We start from the raw sequence: 12,638 nt of genomic DNA on the forward strand, positions 1-12,638 counted from the left end.
GTCTGATGTTCTATTGTCCTCCGGTTCTTTTTACATAATTCACGACATGATTAAATTAATCACTATACAAAAACTACTTCCGTATATTTCTGTATTAAACTTTCTCAGTTGTGAGGGTCAAATGATAAGTCATACATTTTTATATTTAGTCCATATCGATTCTAATTTAAATCAAACCATACATGTTGTTTTTAATCAGACATTTATTATTTAACTACATGTGAGTATTGTTAACTGTGTTTAAACAAAATTTTGTTAAACTATTCAAAAACAATGAAATAATTGATGAGTATAAACAATAAATAACATAAGCCAAGATTAATATGATTGATTGATTGACTAAATAGTAATTCATTTATTCTTGAGTAATATAAGTTAAAAGTAAATCCCCCTAAATTTCTTTACTATTAAACCAAACAAAATCATTCATTATCATGATTAAGAAAATTTTATATAGTTGAGATCATGAATCAATTGAAGCTAGACCACCATGGAAAACCTGGGAGCACTGGACGGCTGGTTGAAGTTAGACATTAACACCGTTGGATGCCGTCTCAATGGTCTATCGATTAAGTGTTCCTGGGTTCGAATCCCGCGAGGCGAGATCGTGGATGCGAACTGCTGAGGAGTCCCACAATGTAACGAAGCGGCCGTCCAGTGCTTCCAGGTTTTCCACGGTGGTCTAGCTTCAATTGATTCATGATCTCAACTATATAAAATTACTAAAATCTCCACAAAATTCCCTTCTGATTAAGAAAATTGACTACCTATTTTGATAACATCAAGTGATTTTATTGAGTAACAATTAGTGTGTTTGTAAACAATTGATCAGTCACTTGTTGGCTTATGTGCATCCTGTGCAAAATGCTTCGATATTGCCTGAAGTCACAAGCTTTTTATAAGCAAAGATGAATTGTGGCTAGCAGTGGAATCTAGGACGCGCGTTTCGTCCTATTTAGGGCTCGTCAGATGGATGTACCTGCATCTCAGAATTGATGTTCACTCTGAGACTGATCAACTGTAGTCCTAAATAAAAATGGGAAGATACAAGTAAACAACACCAAGTGAATATAACTTCACTCTATTGCACAAGCAAGTGGCTATCAGGACTCAGTAGCTGAATGGATAACGCGATGGCGTTTGAAGCGAACGGTATTGGGTTAGAGTCCCAGGGTGAACATCAACTCTGAGATGCAGGTACATCCATCTGACGAGTCCCAAACATGACGAGACGCGCGTCCTGGATCCCACTGCTAGCCACTATCCATCTTTGCTTATAAAACTGTCATAGTATACATATCCAATTCGATTATAATATAAACATAACAAGCTTCGAATATGTTCTATTTCAATACAAGTTGGTATAAATGAGTAAGTAAGTAACTTCTGAATGGAAAAAATGTTATAAGAACAAAATTATCTTAGTACAATAGTAGTTGACTTTTGAGTAGTTGTTTATTATAAAACTGTATGGACTGTTCATATTTCAATACTTTGAAAATATTCCCATAAGTTAATTGTTTATAACTCTTGAAAATTAAGAACATGAAATTTGTAAGTTGAGAAGTGATAACCTTCAAACATGTTTCATAAATCTATAATATAACGGCAGTGAATAAAGTTAAAAGAAAAATCTTTTCACGGTAGAACTAAAGTCGATGACTTACAGAAGACCAATTCATATGAAAATTAATTTTGGTTATCTATAGATGGTATTCATCAGAGGTTGATTTCAATTGGGTGACCATTATAAAGGACGCTTGAACAGTTGCTCAGTCCTAGTATGTGGCTCTGGAGAGGATAGCGTCAGAGAACAAACCTAAGACCTGTAGGTGTCTTGTCAAACTCTTTGTCATTAGACCGTTAAACTGACGTTCACTAATACACCTCAACTTTGTTTAATTTATGGATGTTACTAATCATGAAGTATTTGAGTTGAAATATAATCCAATAGTATGATTAGAAATTAATTGATTATTTGAGTTTAATATAAACAGTTTGCTTGCATTGTAAGGGAGATAAAATTCTGTTACAGATTTGTATTATTAAAAAAGTTTATTGAGTGATACGTCTGTTTTTATTAATTTGTGGTGTTATTAGTTTAAGAGGAATCCTCAGGAAATCTTAAACCTCAGTTTCATGCTCATTGATATGACATTATAACCCCCCCCCAAATCCATTTCCTCTCAAAGATTAGGATATGTAACAACATAGAATGTTCTTCGGAAGACCTAATCTTATATTGTTAATATATCAGACTGAATAAAAGGATTTATGATTCATAACATATATTTCTTTTGTGGTGTGGTCTACTTATATCCATATAAGTAGTATATGGTGATGGTCAGACATAGAATGTATTTTGGCAGAAGACCGATAAGGAAAGAACTGAAATGAAGCGCAATTGGTAGGAAAATGCACAAACAATGAAATTGGAGAAGATGGATTGATATTTACAGAAGGAACAGTGAAGATTGAGACAATTGGTTGTTATTTTGCAAATTAACTGTTTGCTGTATGGTTATCAGAATTTAGTGAGATAGTTTGTAATTTGTGTCTAAATACACTCGATTGTCCCCAACAAGTGTTTTGTTCACTACACTTTGACTACATTGTTATAGTAAAGAAAATTTAAAAATGAGGTGTAGTCAGTGATACCGGGTCGATTATAACTTGGAAAACTTATGATGATAAATTAACCTTGGAAACCTTAAGAGTACCATTGTTCCCTTACTTCCTTAAAATAATGTATTTGAATCCATTTTATAGTAAAACGAGCTAAAATATATAACAAATTATTGAATGGAAAACTTATCTATGTAAACATTATTCTCTACCTTTTATTAAATAAATGTGAAAATCCATTGTGATTAAGAGGTAAAATTTATTAATTAATAAGATGTCAGTTAATTGAAGTTGGTTGCTTTGACTGGTAAATCTCATTTACAACTGCTGAGAATTATATGGAGACTAATGGATATAATTAAGTACTTTGAGAGGTTATTCAGCGCTGGGGTAAAAAGATTGATCTTTTATCGTCTATATCATAAGCAAACTTCTTTAAACCTATGCTGTATATTAGATAAAAATAAATCACTTAGGAAAATAGGCTTTTATTTAACTATCATTCATTTGAGTAAAACACAGCTGTTGTTACATTTTCTTTTATCCAAATCTAGTGTAAAACTAAATTATTTGAACTTAATAAAACAAAAAGTTCCAGAATTTTTGGAAATGATTTACATTTTCATCTAATTTACTTATAATCTGTAAATTCAAACAATGCTAAACAATATCATTAAACAAAAGAATTTACTTTCTATCTATCTATTTATTTCAATCAAAGAACTTTAAAAACTTATAATACTGGGTCATTTCTATTAATAGATAGAAGAGAAAAGAAAGTTTCTGTAGTCGCGCTCATTATTGATTAAATACTAAGGGTTGATCAAATCACATTAAAGTTAGTTATCAGCAGTATATGGGGAGAAGAAGACCATGAATATGACTTAATGAGTAGGTGAAACTACTCATATATTTAGAATTGCTACTATTAGGACTAAGTTAGTGTATATCTTTTAAGTTTAGTGATATTTAGACTAAGTTTCCATCTGTGATGATATTATGTTCGCAAACACTCTAAAACTAAATCAAACATTTCTATGATGGCAGTTTTACGCTGTTGTAAGACAGAAAAACGTAGTTTCAAATATGAATGATAAATAGATGTTTTGATTTGTGAATCTTGATAATTTTTGGTGAATGATAAACAAACATTATATCAGACAAGATTAAATAGAAAGAAAGAAGCATCTGTGTTTTGTTGATATCTCATTGATTACATTAATTACTGAAAGCCAAGTCGAATAAATATGATTTACTACTGTCTAACGTTGAAAGTCAGAGAGCATTGGACATTTGTTCTTTTCCCACAAAAGATCGAACCTAGGACCTTCTAATCTTTCAGTGAACACATAACCGTTAGAACCACTGGGTAGGAATTTAACGGTAGAATTTAATCAATTCACTAAGTAGTGTGTCGATTTATTTCATTTAGTAATAAGTATAAACTATTTGCTGATTTTTTAATAGTCATTGTGATTTTAAAGATTTGGTTTTAGCTTATTTTCCAAGGTCGTTCTGACCTTATTAATAGTAAGTGTAATAACTCTTGATTAAATATACACACTTCCTAGTGACTCTGAATGCAACTATCTTGTATACTTAAGCGTCTTGTTATCTCTTATTTTTACTCTATTTAAACTTATTTTAATATCGAGGGCAAAAAATACAACCAGCTTCTATCCACTAATCGATAAAAGTCATTATTTCAATTATACTGATGTCAACTATCTTATAAATATCCCACCTTTAACATCCTGGTATATGTTTGTGTGTGATGATGAATAGTACAGGTTAAAAACCATAGCAGAGAATCACCCTCATTGTTAATGTATGTGCATACTATTGCTGACGTGTACAAAGTGTAGAACTAAATGTCCTAATCATTTTAATAATGCGTCCAACTACAAAGTATGAAATTTCACTAACTGGCTAGTTCGCGATTCACAACACTCTAAACCTATTTGTTCTCAGACTGAGACCTATCTTCATATTAGTTTGAATGTTATGTCAGAATTCGTGTTTTAAAAACTCTTTAGATATTTGTTTTTCTTTAGTTTAAGTGGACTACTTTTAGTAAGATGAAAGTTGTACAATAGTGCTCTCAATAAATGAATAATAAAGTGTAGTGTTTTAGCTGACCAGCTAGCCACATCTGAAAAGTTAATTCAGAATTCTACATGCATTTTGTAGGTGATACAACAGACTAACCTTAGTTTATTAATCATTGAAAACTAAGAGACGCTAGAAATGTGTTTCCTTCGGTTATGGGGATACCCGGAGGTGCGGATCCGTGACTTCAATGCCACTGGTGAGCTAGTCACTCATTCATAGCATTAAGATAGCGAATGGATAACTCTGACGTAACAGTTCTGTAAACAAATCACTAACTAAATTAATGGATACGTATCATTAATAGCATCGGACAAGTGGAAAAATTAAGCCCACGTTTTTTTTTGTTGATAACCTTAAAACACTCATTTAATCTTAGTTAAACAAAAGTATGAACAAACACTTAATTTACGATTCATTTTCATTACAATTTGATACCAACTAAAGTACCATTTATAAACAAATAGTACTAAAAAATGTGTTTTGTTCTAGTATGGGAATCCGCAGCATTGGGTAACGTTACCTTAACTAGAAACTATTTCCTTGATAAATTTATGAATCAGTGTTAATAAGTTGTTACTAGCTTGATTATGTCTAACAGTTAGAGATTTACCATGGTTTAAAGTAAATATATATACTAAACTTGAATTATTCACAATACATAATATTGTTGTAAGACATTTTAGTTAGAAATTATTAGGAATATAATTCAGAGCTATGAAATATAAAGTTACTAATATGAAATGAACTTACTTGACATATGTTGACTCTGTTTTCCCTAGTAACTGGCTCCACTAACTAATAATAATAATGATAATAGGAAAGATTAGAGTAGCACTCATAGTTTATAATTTCAAGGACATTATAGTAGGTATGCACTTTCATTAATATTCATTGACATAATCACAAAACAAATGTATATCACGTGAGTATAACTATAAACCAATAAACGATTCACTATGTGGTAAGGTATTTAAAAAGTTTTTGCAAACATTATTTGTAGTACAACTAACATCTTTTTTAAATGAGAAATTTGATATGGAGATAAGTACAAGAGATAATTTTAGTTGATTGGTTTTTAGAGATTTGATCATTTTGACGAAAGATTTCTTCACAAACTGACAGCTGAAAGGACATTGGAAACCAAAAAGTATTATAAGATTGTTTCTTTTGATACCGCGATTCTTCAGAGTTCAATAACCAATACACCTAAGATTAAAGTCAACTTTCAGGTTTAATTTCGCTTGTATCATAAAGCTATAATTCAGCGATCTAGACTTTCATTCGTTTCAAGTTCCATCAATGACAGAGATAGCATTTAGTAAAGGTTTTAATTCTGATAACTTTTTTCAATAGAACTGATGCATCCTTCAATTATCATTCTACTTGTAACCTAAGAGACATTCACTTTGCATTTTTGTCGTTCTTTAATTTGAGGGATCAAGTATTTGGATTCTTTGGTAGTTCTGAACAATGAAGTCTATTGTTGTCGTTCTGAGCTATGTTAGTGTCTGCAAACCATCTGATCGGGATCCGTTTGACAATCATTATCAGTACTTAGGGACCTTGGCTAAACATCATAAGATGTACACATCCAACGAGTTTCGTATTAGGGATAAAACTGTCATTCTTGGTTCGCAATTTTTATTTAGTTAGTCAGTTTGCACTTTAAACTACAAAGTAAATAATCTTCTGAAACTTCATTCATTTTATTAAGAACAATGTTTACACAATTAAGTTTATACGAAATTATACTGCGATTGAAAATTTAATTTAAAGCTCAGCATTTCGTCTGTAATTAAATAATTCTATGAAATCTCTATGAATTGTACCAAAGTTTATGAATGGAAACATTAGACGGTGTGGAGCAAATCCCCTGAAAAAGTGAACTGTGGATCACACTAGTACATTTAAATTACAGTAGAAAGAGTTATGAACTACTTTGACTATTTTTCAAATCACACAAACTGGCGCATAGGGTTTATGTAACACCATTACTTTGAAGTCTCATAAATCTAAAAAGTTTCAAAAACTATTGATGGTTAGGTCAGAAGTCTCATTCTTGCTGGTATGGGACTCTAAAACAGTGAGCATACCTACAACATTACATTGAATCGAAACACAATAATTTAAGAATCACACTATCTGTTATCTTTGAGCTTATTTAATATTTAACGAAGTTATGTTTCATTCTAATTCACATGGAATTAAAGTAGACAATGATTTTAAATATATATACTAATCAACTGGTCTTTTATTTTAGGATTCCTGATTGGGGATTAAACCGATGTAATTATGAGAGTAAGCTGTATTCATGAAGTGACTTCAGATAAATAAAAAAGTAGATACCGATGAGTGATAGACAGACAATGAGTTGTGATTTGAGACATCTGAACAGTTCAAAACTGTCACTTCCCATAGAACCAAACTACTGAAATCCAGTTTTCATGACCAATACCTTTCACCTATTTCAGCTGATGTCATTTAGTGGGGGCAAATTGCACTTAAAACTTACAAAACCTACAGAAAAATTTACTTTAATAATCAGCATCTCATTAGTTAATAATGCTATAACGGATTTCCTGGAGTTTAAATTAAAAGTAATTTTATGTTAGAAGTGAAGGAATAAGCAGTCGATGACATCAGATGAAGATCGTTCGTTATCAAAAACGTGGTTGACTTTATATAAATATATCACTGAACTCCAAATTCTTGAACCAACGAACGTAGGTTGGAGTGATAAGTGGGTATTGTTGAGGAATGATAAATTGGGATAAATTAACTGTCCAGTGTTCTTCAGTTTTGAATTAACCATGATCAAAGGTTATCTTCATATTGAACAGAAAGCTCATCATATAGTTAGTTCATTCAATAATTATTTTGGACATATTAATGTTCTCGTCTTTTTTTTCTCATCTCAAAATATTTAATTTCTGTGTACTTTATATGATAACTTAAGGTGAAGAATTGTCATCTGACAATAATCAGGTGATAATGAGAGTTATTTAATTAACCCCTGTACTCAAGTTCTTGGAAATCTCTTAACCTTTTATTTAATCTTCTGATCTCCCTATACTTAACTTATTTACTGTTTAGAATTCAAACACTTTACATCATTTAATCAATAAGTCCCCATTTAGATTAGCTGTACTTTGTGTGAGAGTAATTCATAGTTGTAACGGATTAGCGTTGAAGAAGAGTGTATTATTACCCTGAAAATAACCTTTTCGATAAAACTGGGATTATTAAAATCTGTACTGTTTAGAATAGTCTTAAATATTAGTTTTTGTACTCTTATAAGGCAAATGACTAAATTTCCAAAACAAATTTAAGACACAAAAACCTATGAGCTTAAGATCTCAGAAAAGAAAATAAGATTTTTGTTAGTGATAAAACAATGTGATAATGAACGAAGAAAAAAAAATAGATAAAGTATATCCGAAAACTTGAAAAAAATATAACAATATACAAAAGCCAAAATAAAGCAATGACTTATGAAATTCCAAAAAGGAATAGACTCACAATTTATGGGTGCGTGTACCAGATAATGTACCCCCAAATGCCCTGGTACGGCCGAGAGTGGGGAGAGCCCGCTGTCCCTCTCGAAATGCTCTCACATGGTCACGCGAATATATAGCCTCTACCAGGGAAGTCCTACTCACTGCCTTCTCGTGGCATTACTGTTGTTTACGAAATTGAGAGGACGAAAAGCGAATGTCCGGCGCTTTAACCAGGTTGATGGACATGGAAAGTTCACCTAGAGGAGTTGGAAAACCCTCATTCCAAACCAATGGTGCACATGGGCTCCAGTATCCTGAGGGAACAAATGGCGTATGAATCAATCGTTGGTCACTGGCTACCATGGGATTGCATCTCCTCACGATGCTCCACTGCCTTGTGGATCAGACCTTCAGGTCAAAGGCTCAGGGTGTAGCCCCTTAAGAAAACCACCTGCTTCAGTTTGGGCACCTGGGCAGTATCACAGCCCTCACACAAATCAAATGAGATTTGTGCGGCGCATATTTATCTGGTGCTTCCTTGTACCAATATTTATGTGTTTAAATAAATAAATAAATAAATACCAGATCATGTCGGGCTCACCACTGAAGATATCACAGGTATTGCAGTTTGACAACACTTTATCAGTGACACCTATAATTGAATCACGCCCACCCAGTTTAATCAAAAGTCAGAAGCGAGGAGGTTGGAAGACATATTTGATAGATTATCAATATATCGAGAAGTGACTGATCTAATCTGGCTAATGATCGCAGGAGATGTTGCGCACGCCGTTCTGAGACGTGATCTGGTGCGTATGCATGACCGAGCACCTTCAGCTAAATGAGTCCATTAAAACTAATGTGGTCAGCATCCAATGACGAACACTTACAGAGCTATTGATTTCGGGGATTTATTCGCAGCTACAATCTCTTTAAAATATTAGGGATTTATTCACGGACTTGTTTCGTCAAACAAGTAATTGTCATATATGTCGTTAAACATAAATTCATTATACAGTGAAAAATAAGAGATTCCTTCCCTGCTTCACTAATCAAAACACTACTGGAAACGAAAAATACCAGTTAAGCAAACAGTATTATGGTTTTAAAAAGAATTATTTACAGAATACTTACTTGTATACATTCATAATTCTCAGTTGGTTTAAAAATTATTACACCATATGAAATGGATTCTGTATAACATCAATTAACAGTAAAATCATTTGAGTACAAGAAGAATTACTGACTGACATTAGATTTTATAAGATAGAATGATGAAAATCCTGACACAAGAGATAGATATTGCACATTCATCATACTAAGAAGTTAGAATATCAAAATATAAAACAAAGCCGTCAGTCGATCGTATCTTGTTGAAATTAATTCTCTTCATATTCATAAGATGTTGGATGGCTATCTTCTTTTCTTGTTTTGTTTTGAAACTTTTCAGTTACATTCACTTTTTATTTCGTACTAAATCTTTCAAAAGTCAAATAATGTACATTGACCATTGAAACACTAAACGTAATAACAGCTATTATCAAGATAATCTAAGTGTTTTTTAATTCATTAATTATTCGTTTACTGATTTATGGATAAACTTTTTTTATAACATCATTATTTACAGAATTTAATTAGTTACTCACTAGTACACCTGACATATAATCAACATTCATAGTGTACCTATTCTCATATTTTATAATCCAATGATAAGTGTATATTTTTATAGTATCTGGGGCATATACTCAAGTTGATACATATAATAATAATAATTAAAAGAACGTGATCCTTTTATTACTGTAACCCATGATTGCTAATCTTAGCATATATATATATATATATATATATATATATATATATATATATAATATCCATTGTTTTTACAAGCAGATTGATAGTATACAGGGTCAGGTGTATTTTCATTTATTTTCTCTATTCAATTGTATACAATAGATATATTTACATTTATATACTACTAAGTCCATAAAGCATTACCTGATTTTTTTTTTTGAAAAAATGGCGAGTTAGAATATATCAATTGAACTTTTAACCAATAAACAATTAAATATCAGAAAGGGGTTTTGTGGAGATTTTAGTAATTTTATTTAGTTAAGATCATAAGTCAATTGAAGCTAGACCACCATGGAAAACCTGGAAGCACTGGACGGCTGGTTGAAGTTAGACATTAACACCGTTGGATGCCGTCTCAGTGGTCTATCGGTTAAGTGCTCTGGCGTGAGACTGATAGGTCCTGGGTTTGGATCTCGCAAGGCGAGATCGTGGATGCGAACTGCTGAGGAGTCCCACGATGTGACGAAGCGGCCGTCCAGTGCTTCCAGGTTTTCGATGGTGGTCTGGCTTCAATTGACTCATGATCTCAACTATATGAAAAAACAATTAAATAGTTGAATTAAATAAACCATCATGGAAAGTTGAGTAAAAAGAAAGTAAAAAAAGTGTTGAGATTGTTACACAAAAGTAAAATAAATATGAATGACTTTAAATGAATCACTTCATGTTATTTACAGTTTGTCACACAATAAGATGATGCAATAAATCAGTATAGAATGGAAAAGGTATTGGAGATTTCAAAGTGCATAAAGATTATAAACATATATGAACTTTATATAATCTTCGATAAGATTTTTAATAACCCGTTTCTACAGCAGTCAAGTATCAGTATTCAGACCTCCAGTTTTTACAGAAAGCACAATAATGTGGGGAAACATAGAAGGGAAGTTTAGGAAAATTCTAGGGAAACCGGACGTTTAATTAGTGTTTTTCGCAGACTTTTTGTAACATATACATTTCCTCGAAGTATTCCTTTCAAAATTTTCACAGTTGTTAAGATTCTTTACTTGTAAAATGATCGTCTAAAACTCTAGTACGAAGTAGATTTTAATTTAATAAACTAAATTATCTTTTATACAACAGACAGTTAAGTTTTATCATGGAAGAATAATTTCATAATTAAAATACGTTGTTTATAATTAAACTGCTTCATGCATTGACCTTATGCATAACTTAGCAGCTTTTTTCAAGGAACATACGAAAATATACTTCTAAAAAGTTGAAAATTATTGTTTGGTAGTTGAATATTTCAAGCAATATATACATAACTGTATACTCTTTAAGTCTTGTTTTACTTGGACCTTGTTTCCTATGTGGATTGTGCAGACTCAGAAAATTCCTTCGGCCAAAAAGGACCACATTTCAGGGTTCACTAATTTATCATAATCGGTTTTTAAAACATTCAAGTTTCAAAAAGTAGGTGACAAACTCGATAACTACATGTTGTTGTAAAATGTTGTCGAAGACTTTTGAGTGACGTTACAAGATAAATTTTAGTAAAGTATTTTTCCTATGCTTGATTGATATAAGATTTGATAATACGATAGCTAACCTTTATCATTCTATGCTTTTAGGATAATGAATTATGATACGGTTGTGTTACACTAAAAGTGTATTGTTTTATATATTTTTCACCATTTTCCCCTACTGAGAGATACTTCCTTTAAATAGTACTTCTTAGCATCACAACCAAATAGGGATGCAGGAGCCACTCCTAGTTTCTAACCATTGAGAATGTATCTATTTTTCCGAAAATCTTTTTTGATAAACTTTAAAATCATACGATTAGTTCAATTGCAATTCTTTTAAGCAATTTATTGGGATCAAAGTATATACTATCACTCCTCCAAACAAATCATATATGTGGATGAATGCATTCCTCAGTGGATTACAATTCACGACGATGCTATTGGTGTTACTCATATCTTTATCTAAGACTTGGGATTATTCTTTCATACTTCATACTTGTGATGTAACTTTTAGGTACTTATTTTACCTAGTAACAATTCTGAATTTATTATATGTCTAAAAATGTATTAAATCTAAATGCAATCAATTTTTGATTAGCAATTTAAACTTATGAATATAAAGTCCAGTGAGAATTTATTTAACCAGATTATTTGCGTTTTTATGTTTTATATAGAGAAAATGTCAAATAGCTAGAGTTTTAAAGTTTATCTGTAACACTTTTAGCTACTTAAACATTTCTAGTAGTTAAAAGATTGACTATAAAAACGAAGACAAAGCTATGTCATCAAAAAATATACCGTCTACTGTTGAGGCGAAAAATGACGACTCTCTCTGAGTGTTATTATTTTGAAAGGCTGAAATTTATTGTTGGATGAAATCTACTCCAGATCGATTTGCAAATATTCTCTATAGGTTTAGTGGAAAGCCTACTTTATTAAATTCATGAAGTAGATTATAGAGTAGATGTGATTATCGCTAAGTAATCTTAATCTATGATAAATGTTAAAAAGTAATGGCTTGTAAAGAATCACAGACCAAAGTATTACTTTGTTAACTAAAAAAATGCTTATTAATTGTAAGGCA

The sequence above is a fragment of the Schistosoma mansoni genome, chromosome 1 (genome assembly GCF_000237925.1).
Source record: "Schistosoma mansoni strain Puerto Rico chromosome 1, complete genome".
NCBI classification, from domain to species: Eukaryota; Metazoa; Platyhelminthes; class Trematoda; order Strigeidida; family Schistosomatidae; genus Schistosoma; species Schistosoma mansoni.